A 23,172-nucleotide genomic window follows, 5' to 3' on the forward strand; every position below is an offset into this window, starting at 1 on the left:
CACAAATTCTCCTCCGGTCCCTAGTAAAAGCTCTCCTAATGAGAAGTTTCAAAGTAAAGGAGGAGTACATGCACATGGTTAATTCCTGTAGGAGAATCTATAGGTGAGAACTTAGAAGGAATAAGAAAGACTATTAATGAGACTTCCATACCTGCTGATTGCAGCTGAACTTGCTAACTGCAAACCATCTAAGACCTGCTAGGAAGGAATTGGGGGGATGATTTTTGTTGGGGTTTTTTATGTTTTTTCTTTGTCTGACTTGTGCCCTCTATATGTCATTCTCTATGAGATAGGTGTGGAAAAAAACCATTTCCTCAGGTGCACAGTTTTGTACATTGGAAGCTTGACTCATAACAGGGACAACATAAGAAATAACAGGTCCTTTCTTTATTTCGCTTCTTATTTCACTTTTTATCTGCTAGACTAACTTGAAGGTGTACCTCTTGACAAGTAGAGGGTAGCACAAAAGTAGCACTTTTCATAATCTGTTAAAACTGAAAAGAGTCAATGTGGATCCTGCTAATTGAGTATGAACAGTTCAGTGAATAAGGAGCTTAAAATGTCCCTAAGTCTCTGAACTCAAATGTAATATAGCTACAACATCATACACATGTTGAAATGTAGCATTTCTTTGTAAGTCTGTCTTTTTTTACTGAGCAGGATTATGATTCACTGTCTGTTTTTGTCATAAATACAATTCTTGGCATTATTTAGGCTGAAAATGTATGCTTAATTTGATTTTGTTCTCTGTGGAAATATAGTTTCTTTCAATTGTGAGCAATTGATCTAAAGATGGTTAGCATTTTAGCTGTTCTTAACATATCACCATCACACTTGCCAAATGCAAAATTGATACATTTAATCTGTGTTCTTCCAGATATTTTATCAAGGCAGGAAGGATTTCCTGTGTATTTGTTAATTTATTTTAAATTGCATTTACATGAACATGCTTATTTAACTGTAATGGAAGGACACTAAACCTCCTAATAAACCTGCAAAGACAGATTTATGTGTATGATATTAAGTCAAAATCATGCATCTAAAGCAAATAAGCCCAAAGTATAAAAAAAAAAAATCATTTACTTTGGAATGCAGAGAGACATATTAATGTTAGGTGGGAATCAAATAACAAGTTTTTGTAATTATTTGTAACATTTCTGGTGCAGTTGTCGCTGCATGAAAACTAAGAAATGGAAAGATCAAGGAAAAGAGAGATCTGGTAACCTTCACATAACTATTACTAAGGACATCTTGCAGTGCAGTGTTTTTTTTACACCATGCAATGTCTTATATCTGCAAATTAACTTTAACAAGGCTTGAACCAGTACTAACAAAAAATAACAAACTGGCTGACTTGAAAAGGGGAAATCCACAGAGTAATTTTAGTGAAGTCAAGTAAAAAATATCTTTTTTAATATTTATTTCCATAGTATTATACAGAAATAATTTTGTCCAAATCAGAGGATATCTGTTCTATCAAAAGACTTCTGGTTGCTTGTATTAATACAGCTTTATTTTGTAAAAGCTCTGTCTGTTCTAACTGCTAAAGAAATCATAGGCTATTTGAAGAATGTTACCAATACTCCATAAAGATTTGTCTCTATGGTTGTTACAATTTTTTTTTCCATAATTATTAAGTAAACCATAGACAAGTTTTTCACACAATATAGATTGTTTTTTACATCATTCTTAGTAATATAATCTTTCCTGTGTGTAGACTTCTGTATGAATTATGTTCTGTTTATAAATGGCACATAGTTCCACGTCTGTGGATGCTTTCCATGCAACTATAAACTTTTTTAGTTTGTTGTACTAAAATTCATTTGTAGCATCAGAACCTCTGTACTCTAAGATAGAGGAGTAGGAGGACAGATGATTTATAAAAGAAAAAGAGTTTTAGCAGGTACCAGGATGTGCACATTCTGGAATAACTGCAGTGAATGAAAGACTGGATATTTGATTCTTTGGAGACAGCTACTTAACTTTAGCTTTCAAAAATTGAAAAAATCCCCTGTGTTTTGGTTAAAATGAGATGCCAGAAACCCAAAGAAGTCAAACAACTTTTTGGTTTTTTTTTCTCTAACAATAGATCAAGGGGGATTTATAACAGGAGTCAGGGCATTGTAAGACATTGCTGAGACTGCATGGAGAGTTAAAGAAAATGGTGGTATTTTCAGAGCAGCAGCTGGTATGAACACTACTGAATGGAATGGAGAGGTGATGCTACTTTTAGAAGAGTAATAGGGTACTGCTGTGTTGGATTTTTTTTCTTAATGCATGCACTGTGAAATATTTTTCTCCTCCTTCCTTTTGTTCCCAGTACTATCAATATGTTTCTCCACAGTACTTAGACTGTTTGACATGGGATCCTCTCCTCCTTTATTACCATCACCTCTCTCTACTATTTACCATTATTCTTTTATGGTTCTAAGAGACCTCTGAAGATTGTCTTGTCCAGCTCAGCCCTCCTCACAAAAGGCCATCTAGAGCTGTTTGCCCAGGACCATGCCTAGACAGCTTTTGAATATCTCCAACGATGGAGACTCCACAACCATCTGGACAACCTATGCTAGTGCTCAGTCACCCTCACAGGGCAAAAGTGTTTCCTGATGTTCAGAGGAACCTCTTGCTTTTTGGTTTGCACCCATTGCCTTTGGTCCTGTCACTGGGCAACTCAGAAAAGAGGCTGGCTCTGTCCTCTTTGCACCCTCCCCTCAGGTGTTTGTGTGCATTGATAAGATCTCCCCAAGCTTTCTCTCCTCTGGTGTACAGAGTTGCAGCTCTCTCAGCCTTCCCTTGCATGTGAGGTGCTCCACTGCCCTAATCATTCTTTACTGGACTCTCTCCAGTGTGTCCATGTCTCTTGTACTGGGATGCCCAGAACTGACATGGGAATCCAGGCATGTCCTGGTGTGTTGAGCAGGGAGGAAGGAACCCCTCCCTTGACCTGCTGGCAGTATTTTGCCTAATGCATCCACCAGCCTGCTTTGCAGAAAGGGCACGTTGCCGGCTCATGTCCAGCCTCGCGTCCAGCAGAACCATCAGGTCCTTTTCTGCCATGCTGCTTTCCAGTTGGTTAGCTCCAGGCACATACTGGTGCGTGGTTGCTCCTCCCCAGACGCAGGACTTTGCACTTCACCTTGTTGAACTTCGGGAGGTTCCCGTCAGCCATTTCTACACCCTGTTGAGGTCCCTCTGGATGGCAGCATGGCCCATCAGCCCCTCTTCCCAGTTTGGTGACAGCAGCAAACTATCTGAGGGTACACTCTGCCCTGTCATCCAGATCATTAAAGAAAATGTTCAAGAGTATTGTCCCTGATACTCATCCTTGGGATATACTGCTAACAAGTGGCCTCCAACTGGACTCCATACCTAAGTACCTAGGCCATTCATTGGCATTTCAGGAATAAATAATTAACATTACTGATGTGCATGTAGTCATTGTAGAAGAATACAGCTAAGTCTTTAGATTCAAACTTACAGAACTTAGGGACATAACATATTAAAATTATTTGCTTATGCAGCAGCTAGCATGTGGTACATAACAATCATGATATTTTGCTGGATTATTTTCTTAAAGGCACATATTGTCTTTAACAAAAATCCCGCTTCATTGTGATTATTCAATATAGTGTATGACTTTCTTTGGGGCATACTTTTCAAACCGTGATTTTTTACATATTTTTTAAGGACTTCTGTAGCTCCTAACATTATAATGTTTTCCAAACATTAGCTTGTCCTCTTACTAAGTGTCTGATGTGGAGCCATGATGAACCTTTTGCAAAAAAACAGAATTTAAGACAAAGAGAGAGACCATGATCAGAAGTATTGGCTGACTTAGTGATAAGACACAGAGAATCAGACTTAATTTTTACAATTTTTGCTGTTACTATAGCACATGAAACTGAATGTTCAGCACTTCTTTATATCAGTCCTAGCACTTCAATCAGAAACTTGGAAATAATGAGACATAACAGGAAAGCTACCATGAAAGATATCTAGTTCAAGTAACATGTTCACCATCAAACAGGTGTTAAGTGGCAGAGGATTAGATATGGTCTCGTTCAAAGAATGCTTTCATTGTGAACATGTCTATTTACCCCTCCATTCAGCTCCATTCTCTACAATCTTTCTAGCCACCATAAAAGAAAATATTTTCTAGACAACTGTTGCCAGGCTGTGACTTACCCATAAACCAGTCCATCTTGTACACCGAGGAAGGATACTTTCAGGATTGTGTGAAGAGAGATGGAAAATAATTATGAAAAATGTGTAATAAATTGACTTTTTTTCATATATGCACTAGAATATTTTATGTTATTTTAGTTTTCTTTATTTATAAAAAACAATTCTGGCCTTTGTTAATTTTGGAGCACTTGAGTTTTATTGTTAGGTTGCTGTGCACAATTTTACAGAGATAAAAAATGTATCAAATGTGGAATAAAACCATGGAAAAATAGGATCATCAGGTTCCATACAGGTCATTGCTAAGTTTGTAGTCTTTACAAGCACCACACTGATCCATATTTCATGAGGTCATGATGCTAACTAATGTGCTGTCATGCTCCATGTGGGCCAACACTGAGTGGAGAGAATTTCAGTAGGTAGAACAGACATTTGCCAGTAGAAATGCTTAGGAGAATGGGGTCTAATTCCAGATGTTCCTTTCTCCTCTTTCTTATACCTTTTCATCTTCCTAAAAATGCAACTGTTGGCTTATGGGATCTCTGCCAATATTGTAACCAGAAATGAAAAGAAAGGAAAGCATCTCCACTGTAGTGTGAGTAGTAGATCTATAATTTCAGAGGATAAAACTGCTTATCTTGAAGACAGAGACGACAAAAAGCAACCCCACAGTCCCTGGTAAGGTCTTTATCTCTCTGACTTTTCATCTCATGTGCTTCTTTTTTTTTTTTTTTTCCCCACCTCAGGTTTCCTTGTTCAGTTGCTGTGAATTTATTCCTTTCCCTCTATTCTGCCTCTGTTTCTTCCTTCTTGCCTCTTTATCAGAAGTATGTTGGTTTTTTTTTCCTTTTCTGGCCAAGAAGAATGACTCCTCCAGCCTCCAACCCTGCTTCTACCACCCTTTCATTATTTTAATGCTCCTTGACCTAATCTGTCCCCATTGGTAAGATTCTGTGACTCAAAGGCCAGCTGTACCCTGTGGAGTTTCACATTCTGCCTTCAAAGCATGAAGGTTGTTTCATTCCTGTGAGAAAATTTCAGCTGTATAATTTTTCCTGATTCTCTGAAATTTAAGTATCATTTTGGCTGAAATGTTTTTAAATGATTTCTGCCCAAGGCAGACCATCAGTGTAGAAAATTTAAACTTAAATAATTTGTTTGGTAAATTTATAAGTAACTAAAAAAGGACTGTTCTAATGGGAAGTATTAGGCAGTGTTAAAAATAGGTTATGATGCCACCTTGTTTTAAAGTCACTGTCATGTGTATGAATAAGTATATGGTTGAATACGTGTTTTTCCTTATATGTCCATATGCTATCAGTATTCATATGAATTTTAAGCAGCTGACCATATCAACAGAAACAAGAGCTTGTGACAAATTATGGCTTTTCTAGAGTTAAACCTTAGCTCTCAAAGTCAGTCGAGTTTAAGGGTACAAGTGTGAATTGCAGTAACTATGCCGGAGTAAATTAGTATCTCTCTAGGATAAGATAGGTTCACTTCAGCTGAATAAAACCCTTGAAGAAATATACCAAAATGCTTCTCAGAAAAGGGAGCAAGCATACAGTCAGGGTCTCTGACCTCCTTTTTCCTGAATTATTCCATTTATTTTCTTGATTTCAAAATTTGGCATAGTTCTCTGTGTGTGTGTGCATGTGTAGAATAGACTTTTTGTGCATATACACAAATTGTTATTTATTACCAACTTCACATTGCCAATGAGAAAAATGTTAAAAAGAACTCAAGTTTTTACCTTAATATTCAGCACTTAATATTCTGTTCATCATCCAAAAAGCAGTCCAGCTTAAAAAAGATATATCACAGCCATGTATATACATTTGCACATATTTTTATCTCCCTTCATCATAATTTAATTTGTTAGTATTACTAAATTGAAAGTGCAACTTCCATTCTAACATAATCCTTAGCATTCAGCTATGGGATCAAAGACTAGATCTAATGTTAGGAGACAGAAGCTCAAGTCGGTACAGTCAGAAAAGCAAGTTCCTTTAACTTTACCTTTAGATCAATATTAGAGGATTTGCCCCAAAGAAAAGAATCTTATGCTTCTAGTTTTGCACAAATAAATGTGTAAACTTGGAAGACAGCACAGATGCCTCCATATTGTCAGTTCCACGTGGATTACTGGGAACTGTGAACATATCTTTATATAGTGTAGTGTCAAATGGTGGTAGAGACTAGGAAGCTTGAGTTAGATTCTCCAGTCTTCTCCTTTCCTGTCAAAGCACTGAGAATGAAAGTCTTTGGAAACCAGGAGGAGATGGCCACATGGCAGTTCTGATTTTTACATTGATAAAAGAATGGGAAAGGGAGAAGGAAAGAATATTTTATTTTTTCTACGGAGGTTTTAAACATGGCACTGTGTATTTATGAGCCCAAGTACAATGAAAGTAAATGAATTTGTTTTTCTTGAAGATTGAAAATCTGTCAGTGTAATGAATTTTTCAAAACAAAATAATTTCATATATGACAGTGAAAAGAGATTCCATCTTCCCCCAATACTTGGCATTTTGGTGCTTTACTCGTTTCTATCTCCAGATGATGTCTTCACATGCTAGTATAGCATGTTACTTAAGTGCTGACTTGCTCATCAGCAAAAAGGTTGTGCTTAGGTGATGGGTCATTTCTGTTCCTACTGATGATTACAAATAAGGGGAAGCAACAGCAGGTGGCTACATTAGGAAATGATACCAGTCGTGGTAAGGATCTTGCTTTTTTTTTTTTTGTCATTTCTCCTGACAGCAGCTAAAAACAAGCAGAATAGTTAACAGTGAGCAGCCTAACAATACCCAGTGATCTACATATTTCTGTATTAGATTTACTAATAATGAAATAATTTTCATTGTTACTTTCTTCCTCACTCCCAAATACATTTTTCAGCTCCTGTTTTAAGGAAATCTGGCTTCCCCTTTTTTTTTTTTTTTAAGAGTTTTTTGCAACCAGAGAAAGTCTCTTATGACGGTTCTTAGATGGAGCAATACTGACATCCATTGGTTTAATCTTATGTGACTATTTGTTAAATCGCTTCTAACTAATGTACACATAACCCTCTACAGTATCAAAATGAAAGGATTGAACTTGATACGATCCAAGGAGGATTGTGCTAAGTCCAATTTGCTGTATTAGAAACATGAAACCAACACAGATTAACTTGATGAAAAGAAACACATTGCAAAATGTGAAGTCCAAATACAGTGACTAAAATAAAAGCAGGCATCACAAGTATCAACTGGGGAAAAATATTAATGGGGAGTTAGTAGTGGTGCTGAATTTTTTTTTTTAGAGCCTCTGGAAATGTAAAAATACATCATTTTATATGAACCTGTCTTGTTTTGTATTAACAATAAGGCAAAATAATGAGGTGTGAGGAAAAATGTTATTAATCTAATAGAAAAAGCAGTTCAATGAAGAAAATAATTACTCTATGTTTTCATCTCAGCCCTCAAAGATTTTCCCTTAACTTGGCAGAATGACATTTTAAAATATATATGTATCTTTTATAAGCACTGCTGTAAGACCACTGGTGATACAATAAAGTGGTTACATTTAATGAAGAAAAACACTCCACAAAAAGTGGAGGTGTTTTCAATATTCATTATTACTACAGGCTAAGCAGATGAGGCTTAGACTTCAAAACCAGAGAACCATTCTGGCAGCGAAGGGAGGGCGACAGGCTTTCACAAAAAAAGCTTTCCGTTTGCTGTACCCTCCCACCGCATTCACTTGCAAATCACTGTGTATTCGGGAAGCCTGCACTTCCCCGGGCTCCAACCTTCCCAGGGTAAGTGCTGCGGCTCCAGCAGCAGCGCCTCTCTCCCGCTCCCCTCCGAGGAGGGAGAGTGAGAGGTGTGTGTGTGTGTGAGTGTCTGTGCACGCTGCGGGTGTGTGTGTGTGGTGGTGCGTCTGGTCTTTTTTTTTTTTTTTTTTTTTTTTTTTTTTTTTTTTTTTTCCAAATCAGAAGCTCTGAATGACAGCCAGTCGGAGGGAGAGCTCCCCCTTCGCTTTGGTTCCGGACTGTCCAGAGTTAAGTGATGCTGAGAGAAAAAGCCTGAGTTAGATCTAAGTAGGATCAGTCTTAAAAAATAACAGGAGAAAACTGACCAAAAAAGGACTCTAATAGCTCGTTTTTCAGTTTGGTTGGGGTGGACACCACTTTCTCAGCAGAATAAAAGGTAGGAACCTTTCTTCTTTTCTTTCTGTTGATATTATTAAAATTACAATATTAGAGCAGTATGTTGTTTAATGCAATTTGTATATTTGTTCTACTGTATACAACTTTTTGAATTTTCGAAATATGTGTCAGGAGTAATGAGACAAGGGATAGGAAATAACTGCTGTGCATTTTCTCCTCGAAGTAAACCGATATCATCATGTGCATTCAAGATTGAAACACTAAGCATTTTATATTTTTTTTTCTCATAGTAAGCAGGCTCTCCTTTGAGCAGCAGTTTCCATCTGTATTCAGTTCTTGCAAATTCAGCATAGGGGGAACAATTCTAATTGAATTGAAAAAAGCACGATGTTTCATAGTGTAACAGTTATGAACATAGCATGAAACATACACATATGTGCCCTCACTTTCTGTATACCTGTGCAAGTCTGTTGCAGCTTTCACTGTTATTTGTTCTGCCCTGGATTGAATTTCAGAATAATTATCCACACTCACAGAAAATGCTTCTTATGAAGGAAATCCCTGTGGAGAGGGATAGCAGAGTGGATACAGGCAATATTTCAAATATCTGTACAGAGCTATATGCACACAAATGGGGAAAAAATTACCTGGTTGGACATTTCAGTAAAGGGGGAGTGGAGGGAGAAGGGGAAACCAGGGGGCAGAAGGGAAAAGGTGGAGGGAGGAAAAATTTAGTCCGCACCTGTGTGAGCATTTATTGTCACTGCTGCAATAAAATCCATATTTGATGTGGTGTTAAATTAATGCAGAACAATACAAATCTAAATCCATGCTCCCAACTACTAACTATTGATGGCATTGTCAGCTGCATAAGAAATCTCCAACAGGCTCATACTGTACATGATACTAGTTGCAGCTGTAAAAACCTAACAGCCCTTCAGCTTAAGAGAATGCATCTACACGTGCAATCAGTGACAAATAGCAACCAGCATTTTAAAACGGACCTATCATCTCTGTTGCTTCCACACAAATGGAGCTGTTGCCTATAATCTTCGTCTTTCATTCCAGTAAAAGCCTCTGTATTATCCCAACATCACTCCTGTTGCTTTGAAGGTATTTTTTTTAATTATACAACTTGTTGTGCATGTATGTGCAGATGCATATGTGAGTGTGTGAGTATGTGCACACTGTGAGGAAGCAGATCTGAAAAAATAGTGTCTTTTTTTTTTTTTTTCCCCTTCTTTTAAAGGTAGTAGGCTTTAAATTTACATGGTGATATTACTGGATGGGAAAAGCAGAGAGTGGGAGACTGGAACACACTTCTGAATCTCTAAATCCTTTTCACATATGCCATTTACTAGGAATATTCTGAGCCTGGTACTAGGATTTATTGAGATTTTTACAGCTACACAAAGTTTTATATTAATTGCTTACTTTTTGAATGTAATAACAGTCTGTGCTCCTTTAGAGGAGGAAATGAAAGAAGGAACTTAGGGAACTAAGGAAAGCAAGAAGGAAAGACAGCTTATCTTCCTCAAGAGTTGAAAACCAGCTATTTAGAGTCACTATGGACTTATGTCAAGAGAGGAATACTTCTCCGATTATGAACTCTTAATCTGGTTTGGGCCTGAGGGAGTCTTCTCATATTTTTATATACTTGGTTACCTAAAAGTTTGAATGAAGAGGTAGTCATTTCTGTAGCAGTTTCTGTTAATTTTAATTCAGATTTATGTCTGTGGTTTTTTATGTGTGGTGTCAAGACAATTTTGTACACTTAAATAGGAACACCGAAATGTCTGAAGAGTGTTGATTATAATGCATATATTTAAGCTGAAAACTGATTCTGATTATTTGATTTTTTTTATTACTTTGGATAGCATTGGAAAATATGTCTTGGCTACTTGCCTTGCCAACCATTTATATTTATAATACTTTAAACATTTTGTGGAAAAGAAAATAGCAAAATACATCTTAGAAAGACTGTATGTAGAATCTTATATATTCCTAAATTATCTTTCCGGCTTTGCATTTGAATAAATGAGTATAGATACACTAAAACTTCACACTTGCATGTTCTCAATAGACAAAGGATCCGTGAAGAATGATGAAATACTGAAATGTGCTCACAGTAGACACTGTGGCTACTGTTCTTTTTGTGCTTAGCGGTAGTTGAAAAATGCAGCAAAATAATGTTATATGTGAAGGCGAATGAGCATATGATTAATTAAATTTAGAGAGATATTCATAAAATACACATATAGACAAGCAAAGCAGTATACAAATTTCAGCTAAGTAATGTAAGTTTTTTTCCTCATTAAATAATTAAATGTAAAAGTCAGAAAAGGTTAATTTGAAGATAGTACCTGCCTCTGATTCTGAGAGTGTAATTTCCTGATCTCAGCATGATTTCCCAAGGAAAGAAATGAAATGAATGAAATAGAGCCTGTCTCATCTGGATAATTCTGTGGAGCTGACTTAGTTTTTAGGTCTGCTAACCATATTTACAGGCTGATTGAAAAGGAGTATAATTTTATACCCTATCATACCACTAGGTTGCAGCACTGGTAAAAGGGGTCAAATTAAGACTGAACTACTGTTGAATAGTAGTAATGGGGTGAATATGGGGCTATGATAATATTATTTTAAATTCATTCATTATCGCCTGAAATCATGTTTGTGAAAACCAGGGTGTTTTAACTGGACTTCACAGTATGTCCTTCATAGATTTAAAAAAACCTGCCGTTCATTCTTTGACATTATTATTAATTATGTGACTGACAGAAATGGAAGAAAAACCCTGATTGTTTGGGCAGAATATAAGGGTGTAAGGAACATTTTGTGAGTGACTTCAGTGAACCACATGAATATTTATTCTGTATTACCATTGAATTTGCTATGGGCTTTCTACTAACATACTATTTGATGCATCATTTATTGTAAAGGAGGAAAATTGAAATTAGAAAAATAAAAATCGTCTTCTTATGAGCAGTTTAAATATGCCTGAAAATATTATGAAGGGTGACTCCAATCCCTGTAAGGATGCCATGCCATAGCACACTTTCATTTGCTCTGAATAGTATGTAACTATCAATGAAAGCTCTAAATAAAGGCACAGTTCACTGAAACATTGGGTGATTAAAAAAACACACATGCTGCACATCCTGCACCTTCAAATCTACTAATGTGAACTCTTGCTTTTTGAGAAAAAAACCCCATAATTCCTCTACTGTCCAACTTCTGGAAAAACTTAAAAGCAAAAAGAAAGAAAAGAAGAAGCAATGGTATTCTGAGCGCTAAATGTCCTCCAAATCTCTCTTTAGGCCAAGAGGAACTCCTGTAATAAAAGTGGCTTGCTTTTTGCTCCCTGGATTTACATCTCTTCAGCTTTGAATCCTTGGCATGGTGACTTCCCTAACATGCCTGTTTCTGTGGGTTAATGACTCTACAATAGAGCAACAGAAAAACAATCTTCTCTGGGAGCTGTGTGTATTATAATTACCAGGCTGCATTACTGCACACAGAAAAAAAAAAAGAACTCAATAGAACCTGAACACTCTTTTTTTCTTTGCTCTGTTTTCATCTGGTGGGAAGCCAGAACACCACCCAACCAAAGGCTATAGAGCTTTTATGTTCCCTCTACTGGCCTATCAGCCTATTTTTTCATATGTGGGCAGTCTGGCAAATATTTACCAGTTGAAGCCTTATACACCTTTCTTTTTACATGCAGTCTTCCTGATAATTAAATGTCAGAGACAATTACCTCAAATGTGTGTGTGTCTACAGTAGAGGTAAAACAGGGACAACCTTGATCTTAAACAGGGCTTGCATTCTAGCAAGCAGAATACTGTAAAGTTTCTTTCTTAATTTCACTTTTATATCAAGCCTTTTATTACTTGACTTTTTCTGCAAGTCCCAATATTGTTTATTGCCTTTATTACATGAAATGGCTAATATTTATCATTTTTTTGGTAAAGAAGTGTGTCCAGCAGGAGGCATAAAGCTCTAGTATCATCTCAGAGGTACTTCCCAGCTTGTCACAGGGCATCTGCTCTGGGATATAAACTCAAGTCTGCTATCTGGAAGTGTGTACCATGTACTAACAGGCTGCATCAGGGAAATAAAAAGATCTAGGAAGTTAATTTGATATAATGAAAAGCAACATGGGAAGTGTCCTTTTTAATATTATTCCCACATGTACATCATTCTTCACATGATGTTTATATTTGTAACTTTATTTTGGCATCTCTTAGTTGTAACTCAAAGTGAAAGTTGAACCATATTTAAAACAGTAGGGAATCATGTAATGAAGAGAACATTTATGTGTTTTTATGTAAAGGTAATGATTCAAAAATTAATTGAAAGTAGATATTTCCAGAATTCTGTTTCTCAAAAGCTACAACTGTGTTCTTCTGTTTTCCAAGAAAACCAAAAAACTCTCTCCAAATATTATCTCATGAAGAACTGTATATGGTATGATATATATGAATGTATGTACATGTATGTTTTATGATTTTACTGTTAATGTTCCATCACCTACCACATTACAGATTGGGTTTATTGTATCAGCCTATTGCACTGCTTTGCATTACAACATAAAGAACATGACATACCACCACTTATCCAGACCAGATCATGATCCTTAAAGATGAGTGCAAATTCTCATGAACTTTGCAATACTATAATGCCCACATTCTTTGAATAAGAAGAATGTATACCAATGTAATTTGCAGCACTGTTAGCAAGACTCAAAATGAGGTGTCCTAGAGGACTGTTAATTTTTCTTCCCCAAAATAATATCAAATAAATATATAACTGAACTTTTTATTGCATGCATGTGTCTACCACACGTCAGTAGTTCAAATATTTCCATCTGTTTAATGTATGCAAAAATTATCTTTTTAATTGTTATGCTCTCCTAATAGCAAGCACAAGTAAAACAGAGATATACCTGTGTCTAGGACACTTACACGCTGCGCATTCTGTCATTAGTTGCTCTCACAGCCAATTCTTACTTCCACTGGAATCAAGAGAGTTTTGAACATTTCATATCTTACACAAAAAGCAAAATACTTGGAGTAAATCTATGAGTTTTTAAACAAGAACGAGAAAAGATAGAAGAACCCAAAGTATGTGTAATTATTTGGAGGTAATATTGAGAATAAGGGGAGGACGGTTAAGTTTCTTCTGCTTCTCAGAATTCCAAGAAAATTTATCCCATAAATGTATAAATTCCTTTCTCTTAGAAGTAGTGACCTGCCATTTCCCTGATGCCTTTTCCATGGTGCGTGGAACTGGGAACCATAAAAGCACATCCATTTTATCTCTGTGTCACCAGAAAATTAGTTAAAAGTGGACATTTAGGTTAGACATTAGGAAGAAATTCTTTGCTCATAGAGTAGTGAGGCACTAGAACAAGTTGCCCAGTGGAGCTGTGGATATCCTATCCACACTAGTGGATGGCATCGCTGCCCATGGTAGGAGGGGGTTGGAAGTACACAATGTTGAAGATCTTTCATGTCCCCTAGAACCCTGCCCTTCCTATAACTCTATGATAAAACGTCATTGATTCTCTACATCATGAAAATTATAAGTTATACATTTACTATAAGTTTATATGTGCTAATTAGATGGATAAGATTTAATTCTTAAGCTAATGGGTGTTTGTTTGCTTGTTTCTTTTTAAAGATTGAGATGTTGAGATTAATGTTGAGATTATTCAGAAGATTATCTGGACTTTCAGTTTTTAGAAGTAAATGCAAAACAAAACCCAAGAAAAGTGGAAAGAATAGAAAGAAAAAACCCAACATAATGTATTTAAAACAAAAACTCCACAAACACGATGAATTGAATCAAGAGAATGACAACATTTCAGTTCTTACTTCCTTTCCACCTGTAAGAATAAATTTGAATAACAAATTACGCAAATACTCTTTTACAAAAAGTGTACATCATGCTATAGATCATATTTTCATTATGGCTACAGATATCTCTTAATTTTTTTAAATTTCATTTAGTAGGGAGAAGGTTTTTACATGTCAATACTGTTGCATGCTGTATTATTTTTTCATGCATTGTAATTTTGATTCTGTGATGTAAGCTATGCAGAGCTACTAGCCTGCTCTCATGACTTTCTGCTAAAAAATAAAAGCACTGTTAATCAGAATAGTACTAAGTGGTAAGTAATAATGTGGACCTCAATTTATGAATGAGTTAATGGGGTACACCTAATTACTTTGCAGCCAAATCAAAAAAATTTCCTTGCTTCTGAGATTGCAGAAGTAAGACATTTCATTATGACATGAAATATATTTTAAGATCTGCTTAAGCATATTACACCTAAGTTCCCTAAATATACTACTGCTTCCCACTTCCCATGGCCAAGTTTTAAATAGCATTTTTGTCTTCTAATTCTGTTTCTCTTAGGGACAGTTTCCACAGGCTTTTGGCAGAAATTTCTAGAGTCAATAAAAGAGTGGGATGTAAAACATTATCGTGAGAACCGTTTTAGGGAAGTGTGATTGTTTTCCCCTCTGTTGGACAAAGGTTTTTTCTGACATTAGCATGCTGAGATGTGTGCTTTCCCTTGAGTAAGAGTATCGTGCTCATGGTGAAGATAGCACTGAAGCTGGCATCTTGATTAAAATGGGTGAACAGAGTTCCAGGCATATTAGATACATTTGGTTCTCTCCATTACTTGGGGGCATTTTATTAAGTTTCTGATTAAGAAGTTAAAAGCAATTGTGTTATGTGTTACTGGAGCTACTTTTTTTTCTGGTAGTCACAACTGAATGGCACGTAAACAGATGGAGATAGATGGATTTTCCTCTCTAGTGGTACTCTATTATAAAATTGCTTATTCTATTCCTTAAAATTTCCCTTATTAAGTGGTTTCAAACCAAATAATACTCTGATCCATTTGATTAATTTGAGAAAACCTTTCTTAAGGTGGAAAATATATTCTATGTTTATTCGTTTATATTATTTAGATAGTCTTTAATCATTCTGATGACCAGAATAAACTGATCTCATCTCTAAAATTTAAGCACAGTGTGTGGAATATATGTACAGGATGGAAAATTAAGACAAAATCATACATTTCTTCTTTCTATCCTTGATTAGCAAGGCATCTGAATCACTCTGAAACGTGTGCTATTTGTGAATATATCCTAATTGTGGTTGGTTTCCTCTAGTTTTTTATTTGAGTTCAGGATAACAGGAAATAGAAAAGGAAAAAGAACTAAGACATAGTGCATTATATTAATAATCCCATTAAAGTTTTGATGAACATAAATCTTCTAGAGAATTGAAGAATTTATAATGCGACTAAAAAAGGTCACTAGGCTTGAGATATTCTAGATAGGTAGCCTAAAATTTTACGATAATGAAGGAGAAACCAGTTATTTAAGCTATGAAATCAGAAGGGATTTTTTTTTTAAATACCAGTATAAATACATTTCTCTGGTTTCAAGGGTTTAAATGCATTTGCTATATTGTGCTTCAGAACAGAACTTACAACTTACAAATGAGCTTTTAAACAACAACCACTTAGCTGAGTTACAACCAGTGGTAAAGCTCAAAGTAGTTCAGCCTTCTAAATTACAGGACCAAAACCTCTATGTTAACAGAGCAGCAAGTTCTTGTTAAATTTCAGGTTCTGTACATTCCATTCTCCATAGCTGCAGCCATCAAGATCCAACCAGTAAGTGCTTGTGTATGTGGGGTTTGAGGTTGTTTTGCCACTTGGACAGGCTGTGAAAGTCAGGTCTAATGGGATAAAAGCGGCCTAGGTGGATCAGCCCCACAGCTGCCAGTTAAACGGTTCCAGCTGAATCTCTGGGAAAGCACCCAGGCAGTTTTCCCTTAGAGGTATCCATGACCATTGGGTCATTTTAGTGATGTGACTGGTTCCTTGTTACTCTGTGCATGCAGGTCGGAGTCCATTTCTGCTTCTAGTATATAAAAATCCCTCTTTTCACAAAAAAAAAAAAAAAGCGGAAAAAAAAAGAAAATCGTGATATTCCAGCACTAAAGAACTAATTCCTGGACAAGTTTAGAAGCTATTTAGTTAACATTTTAGTGCATTAAAACTGGGATATTAGTTATGAGGAAAATAAAATGAAAAAATGTGATGTCATAATGGCATGATGACAGGAAAAAAAAACTTTAAAGTATTCAGTTCTATCTAAGTAAATGGAATTCATCTCAATGATTCTAATGTTTAATCAAGCACTGACTTTTGAAGAGTAATCCATTAGTGCTTTAAAATATATGAGCTAAAATGAAGTGATGCGCAGAAAAAATGTTTGAAGGTAGCTTAATATGTTTCTGTACAATCAGAAATACTGATGATGAAGATCAGGAGAATACTGACACAAACATATTTCTTTTATAATCTTAACATTTTTCTTTAAAGGAAAAAGCTATAGTGACTTGAAATTTGCTGTGGAATTAGTAGTTTTATTTTCTGATATGCTTGGTTTCTTTCTGGTCAGAGGTTATGAACCATTTTTTAATGGTTCTTTTTCTGGAATTTTAATAGATAAATGTGCTACATAAAATAATTGCCAGTGAAGTGATTATGGTTTGAGTTTTTTTGTCCTACATGGGCTATGGGGTTTGGTTTTGGTTTGGTTTTATGCAGTTATCCACTCCAAGCTGTTCATGTCAGAGAGTAATACTCTTCATAAGGGATGAGGTTTTGCCATGGGAATAGAAAAGCATTCATCTGACAATATGATATCCTACAAGCTAGAAATAGAGTTTCTTCAGTTATCACATTATATACCACACAGCTTTTTTAAGAGCTCACTAAATTTGAGATAAACTTTTTTTTTTTTATTTTTTAAATTGAGGTTGGGAGGGAAAATTGAGTGAAGAAATAATTCATAATTCATATGTTGTTGAAGTTTCACAAATTTTCCTCAGGGGAAACTATATATACATTGTTGATGGTTTTGGAGTTATTTTTTCTTATGTCTTTTCAGTTTTTATCAATATACTGGATATGTTTTTACTTCCCTGTCCAATAGCAGAAATATATAATTCTAAATGTCCACAGCTTGCTCTTTGCAATTTGTAGGAAACTTAAGCTGTAGCATAACAATATTTTTCTCCATTAACTCTGTGGTAAGTCTCTTCATTTCAGTAGTTTGTCAAAGTAAGCAGAATGATATTCATAACTTGCTAACAAAATTGAAAGTCGAATAATGAAGACATTTCTTGTGCAATTCCCTGAAAAGTTTGTTCAGATGGGAACCTTAGGAATGCAGATATTTTTAATCTTTTGGTGCCATCTCGTGGCAAGAGGATAATTACATGAAACAAAGACGTAGTCTTTTCCAGCACATATTTTCTAAGCTTACCAACAATATACCTTGCTTTAGAGATATATATGTATGTATGAATTTTAATAGTGACTGTAAAATAACAAACCAATTCAGGCATAGGACAAAACCATCTTTGTTTTTCGGGTTTTTTCCTTTTGAAGAGCCTATGAGTATTGATTGGAGAAATCTCACAGAAATTGACTGTCATTACCACATAGAAATAGATTTTTAGTCTGCTGCGTTAGTTCTCTGTAGCATACTTAACTGGTTCAAGGCATTTGTGAACATATTTTTATTGTAGTAGTGCATTACATCTCTGTAGAATACTTTAATATTTAGTTAGCTCAAGGCAATATTCACTTCAGCATCCTGTAACGTTTAAGAGAAAGCCAGGGTCTGTGATAGCATTCTTGTTTTTCATTTTATTTTCTTGTTTTGGCTTGGGAAAATTCATACCAGCCTGCATCCAAAAAAAGACCAAGAACAGCACAGGAATGCTGTATATTTTCCTGGTATTTTCATTGAAATTCAGCAAAATGAGTGGTTTTGGTTGTGCTAAATGAATACTAGCTTAATACCTTTATATTTAAAGATAATGCTTGTAGGTATCTGCAATCAGTATAGATCACATTCTTACTCAATTTCTGAAGGAGTTTTCTGTGTGATAATCCATATTTGCTTACTTATCTCTAGCTTCCAGTCTGATGAAAGTTTCTAGATGCAAATATACTATTCTCTGTAAAGAGCAGGAAAGAGAATCAAGATGACAATCCTGCTTTTACTTAAGGTGGGGGTTCTCATTCTTTCAAAAGTAAAGATGTTTTTATTATTTTTTTACAAAAATAATAATTATTATAGTCTTGTTCAAATAACATTCAAATATGCTGTAGTGATTGAAAATCAGTGTCAGATTATTACTTTGTGAGTTATTATAATATCCTCCCAGCTGAAGGAGTAAATACTATCAATCAAAATTAGTACAAAATTAGAACACTGTTTTAAGATCTCATCTTTTCTTTTAATGTCAGATTATTTGATCATTTGATCATTATATGATCATTTCTTTCTGTACACATGACCAATACTGCCTGTGTAGTATATGCTTTCTTATTTGTACAGAAAATAAAAATATTAGGAGGATAAAAATTCAAGATATCTTTTCTAGCAATTATATGATAAATATTAAAATGTTAGTCGCTAGAATGTAACTTTTAATAAGCAATGACTAGCTGAGGTAGCACTGTGATAAGTTCAGTGTACTATGATAAGTCAATCAACAGCTGAAGCATTCATTTTGGATGGTTAGAGATTGTGTGATTTCTCTGATTAAGATTATCTAGACATAAAACTCCCTATCAGCTAGAATGAAGAGAAGAATCATAACATTAGTGTAATAAGATACAGAATTTCAACAGTTTTGTACAGGTATGTGGAAATGTGATTATTTGCTCCTCATCCCAGTAAAACTCTCTTAACAGTTAAGTATTGAATACTTCTCTCTCTTTCTATATCTGCCTCTTGTAATAGACTTTGCCTACAAAATTAAAGTGGTGACTTAACAAAAGAAAGAGTTGCAATTGCTCATTCCAGTGAACTGACATGATGTGAATTCCCTTACAAGAAAGACAAATCTAGTTATGTGTCATAGTTTTGATAGGAACATGGACAGAAAAGTGTGAAGCTTAAGGCCTTACAAATTAAATCTTAAAAAAGTTTTCTAGAAAGTTATTTACCAACATTATATCTTCTTAAATTCTTATTCTGGGTTAATACATATTTGTTTACTCATGTCAGTTTAATTTTCTTGCTGTTGCATTTAATACAAACCTAGTACAAAATATTTTAAAGAATATTAAGGAGGGGGAAAGTAAAATTCTGTTATATGTTTTGAACTGATTTTTTTACATTTGGTTTAAGGCATTTTTAAAATGTGCTTACTTCTAAAAGCTTCAGCTAAGGCAGGCAGTATGCTTCACCTGAAACATGGAATGAGATGGGTAAAAAACCAAGCACAGGTACAGAAAGATGATGTAGCATGCCGTAAGTCACCAAAGAGGAAGTCTCCCATGAGATGAGATTAAGAGAATTTGCAGACAGTGTTGTGTGGATAAGAGGGAGGTAAAATCATTTTAAGGGACAAAAAGAGTATGTAGACAGTTAGGAAAGTGTTTTAGAAAGATGAAATAATTCAACCTATCAATGTGTTCTTTGAAGTTAGGGAGGGAAGAGGAAACATGGTCAATTGAAGTGATTCTTCTTATTTGTGGAGCTTCTGGAGGTGAAAAGAAAAGCTAATGATTTTGTGATTATCTTCAGAAAAGCCTGGAAATGTGTACAGGACAATTTCAGAATATGTTTTTGAAAGAATTGCTAGAATCTCCTCATCTCTGTTGTAAAATCCCTTGTATTTCATCTCTGCAAATTGCACCTGTTGAACAGTAGATTTTGCTCTTTCAATCCCAGTGTGCATAATTTAGTTAGAATTTTAGGTAGGTAAATACATTATTTATGCAGGAAACTGTTAGATCCTGTGTATAAAGGAGAGACTGAAAAGTGTCTGTCACCAAACTTGTCTAGATGATCAAAAGGAAAAAATGCTTTTTAAAACTGTTTCTAGGGTTAGTCTGTCAGATAAGGTTGATTGCTGATCTGTGGAACTTGTGTATTTAGTGTGTTCTCCTGACTGTCAAAATAATTTATATCTAGTGTGACGACCAGTTAGTCTAAGCAACACATGCCTAAGCTGTGGCAGTGAAAGAAAAAAAATTCATCCTTCTGTACAGCTGCAGTAGTAAATAACTGACATGTTTCAGGGCCCACGAGCCGACAGAGATTTTAAACAAGACATAAAGGTCACAACAGCACAGGTTCCTGACAATCATGGGTGCTGTTCTTACATGCACAATGTAGCTGCACCATCTTTTCAGACACGTGCAGAAACAGTCTGAATGAGTTTGTAGCTGTGACTTTGTCCTTTGGAGGCTGCAATACTTAGGACAAACTGGGAAGGGCTATTTAAATAGAAAAGAGAACTGCTAAACTAAAAGTAGTGACACTGATCTGTAATTTTTGGCATTAGGTTAAAAGATCTTACCTTTGACAAAGTAAACTTGGTTGTTTTCTTGTGAAGGTAAACAGAGAAGCCTAGGTATACATTGCCTGCAAATAAATCCCTTTTTACCTACCCTACCTTTTACAGTGTAGAAATATTTTAAAATGTCTGAGGTATGAATATAGAAATAAGAAAAAAATTAGAATTATCTCTTATTGGACTGATATGATGAAGTAAACATGCTTCAGAAATAAAACTGTTTTTCTGCAATGGATTTATATCCATCCTCTCTGATGTAAAGCACTGTGAAAGACTGTCACTTTTTGGTATTGTTAAGAGAATTCAGGAACAAAAGGCAAAAGGAATTGTACTTCCTTAAAAATGGGAGTGAAATGTCCAGCCTTAACAAATTTTAAAACATCATTTTTCCCTGATTTAACCATAATTTCTTAATAGCCTCACAATGTCTTGTGCAGGACAGAAACATTTTCAGAGAAACTAAACCCTTATATCTCTAGAAATGTCTCTCTAACAGCATTCAATCAAGTTCTCCAAGGAAAGCCAAAGGAAAAAAACACCTTTATCTCCAGATAGTCCAGAAGTCTTTATGATAGTTTTAGACCAGACTAGAGCTCTTTTCTAGCTCCTTAGGTGTTTGTGACAACTGATTTACATGAGAAATGAATGGTGACAATTATCGACTCTCCTCCCTCTTTTTTGTTAGTCCACATTGCTATCCACAAGGGCTTCAAAGATTTTGCACTTCAAAAAGACCACACTAGAGACCCTCTTGCTACTTGAAAAAAAAAAAAAAATCCTGAAGGAGAGTAAATAAGAGTTAATCTCCCTCTTTCTGTGTGTTTTGGTACTTTCTCTGAAAGGCCTTTTGGTTAACAGCAGCAGTCAGGTGCTCTTGTCAGTTAGGCCATACTTAAAGTGCTGGGTGCTTGTTCAGGCGGAAGAGTCATGCATGTGAAGAACCAGGAGACTCAGGGCTGGACAGCACTGCAGAAGCTCCTCATTGCCAGTGGATTTCTGATGCCCTCTTCATAATTCAGGGAAAGAGTTTACCTCCAGGAAGGACCTCCTGCTACGTATTGCAAACCTGGAGTTTGTATGCAGAAAACCACAGGAGTTTGAGGGCCAGGGTATGTTGATATATTCATGTGCTGCTGTGTAGGGGAGACCCCAGCATTTCAAAAATTATTTAAGCTTGTGTTTAACTTCCATTACTGTTGACAGGATTTGATCAGATATACAAAGTTCACCACATGTACTTTATTTTTTTTTTAATTCTGTCCAGATATGCTTTGGGCAACTTCTTCCTTAAACAAGGCTGTGCCTTGTTCTGAGACTAATTTTGTAGCAGAAAAGAAGAATAAAACAGCTCTTTATTCCTGAGGCTAACTTTTTCTAACTTCCAGTTAACCATCAACCTTACATATTTGTCTCAGATCGTGCTTAATAGTACTATGTTCAGAACTTATAATTTTTCAGACACTTCATTGGTTTCCACCCTAATTTTAATAAAAGGGTAATTTTAATAGCTCACATAATTCTTAGGAGGCAGTGACTTTTTTCATAGCCTTTTAATGATGTCCTATAAGTATTTGTCAGGTAGTTGATTTAATTGATTTAAGGACCACAATGAGCAGCCTGCTTTAGTAATGAAATGAAGAGGACAGTTGGAGTGATTGAATTTTATATGGAATACACATGATCAGAGCTTGTCCTGGAAGAGAAGTGCAAAATGAGAACTTGAGCTGAGCTGAACACTCGTATTTCCTAGGAAGTGCTTAATTGCACTTTTGCTTCAGGATACATTGAGCAGAAACTTTCACATCCAAAGCAATATACAAAATTATATATATAATAAAATACTAATAAGTGACCTCACTGAAATACTACAGTGTTGTAAGTCAAACACTGCCAAATATTTTAGAATTATTAAATCTTCCACATAAGGCTATAATATAAAATTATAAGGGGAATCAAATTACAAGCCTTTTTAATACACATATTTTACTCCTAGAATTTTAATGATTGTTGCATTAGCCTTTATGTGTTTCTATTAACAAAATTTCCAAAATTATAAACAGTGTTTTTGTAATGTTCCTTACGTTCTAATGTGGCCCAACTCTTAACTCAGTTCTTGATCACTGGCTTGCTTTCTGTGCTTTGTGGGTCCTGCTATTTCAAAGTTCCTTTTATGTGTCTCGTTCTTTGCTTAGGACATGCTTCTTATGTTCATTGCTTCTCACTTCATATTTCCCGTCAATCACGGATGTTTGGCTTTCATCTGTATGATGTAATATAGCAAAATAACAACTGAATGCTTTGAAATTCAATTAACAACTGAGTGCTTTGAAACAATTGGTGCTTGTGAACAAATGGTTTACTGTGACAGGCTAAAATCAGTCTGAAGTCCTCTGTGAGAAACTTTATTATGTAGCTGA

The 23,172-nt window shown here is 35.4% G+C and overlaps 1 protein-coding gene across 3 annotated transcripts in view; it reads left to right on the plus strand.

Annotated features, from left to right (window-relative positions):
• The first annotated feature begins 7,910 nt into the window (after nt 1-7,910).
• Nucleotides 7,911-23,172, plus strand: part of CDH10 (cadherin 10) — a 100,431-nt gene continuing 85,169 nt past the window's right edge. For 2 of the 3 annotated variants that reach the window (XM_048311249.1, XM_048311265.1), the window contains exon 1: nt 7,994-8,378. The gene's annotated coding sequence lies outside the window, so the exon portion shown is untranslated. The other variant, XM_048311257.1, reaches the window with a different exon arrangement.

This window comes from Corvus hawaiiensis, chromosome 1 (genome assembly GCF_020740725.1).
Source record: "Corvus hawaiiensis isolate bCorHaw1 chromosome 1, bCorHaw1.pri.cur, whole genome shotgun sequence".
Lineage (NCBI taxonomy): Eukaryota > Metazoa > Chordata > Aves > Passeriformes > Corvidae > Corvus > Corvus hawaiiensis.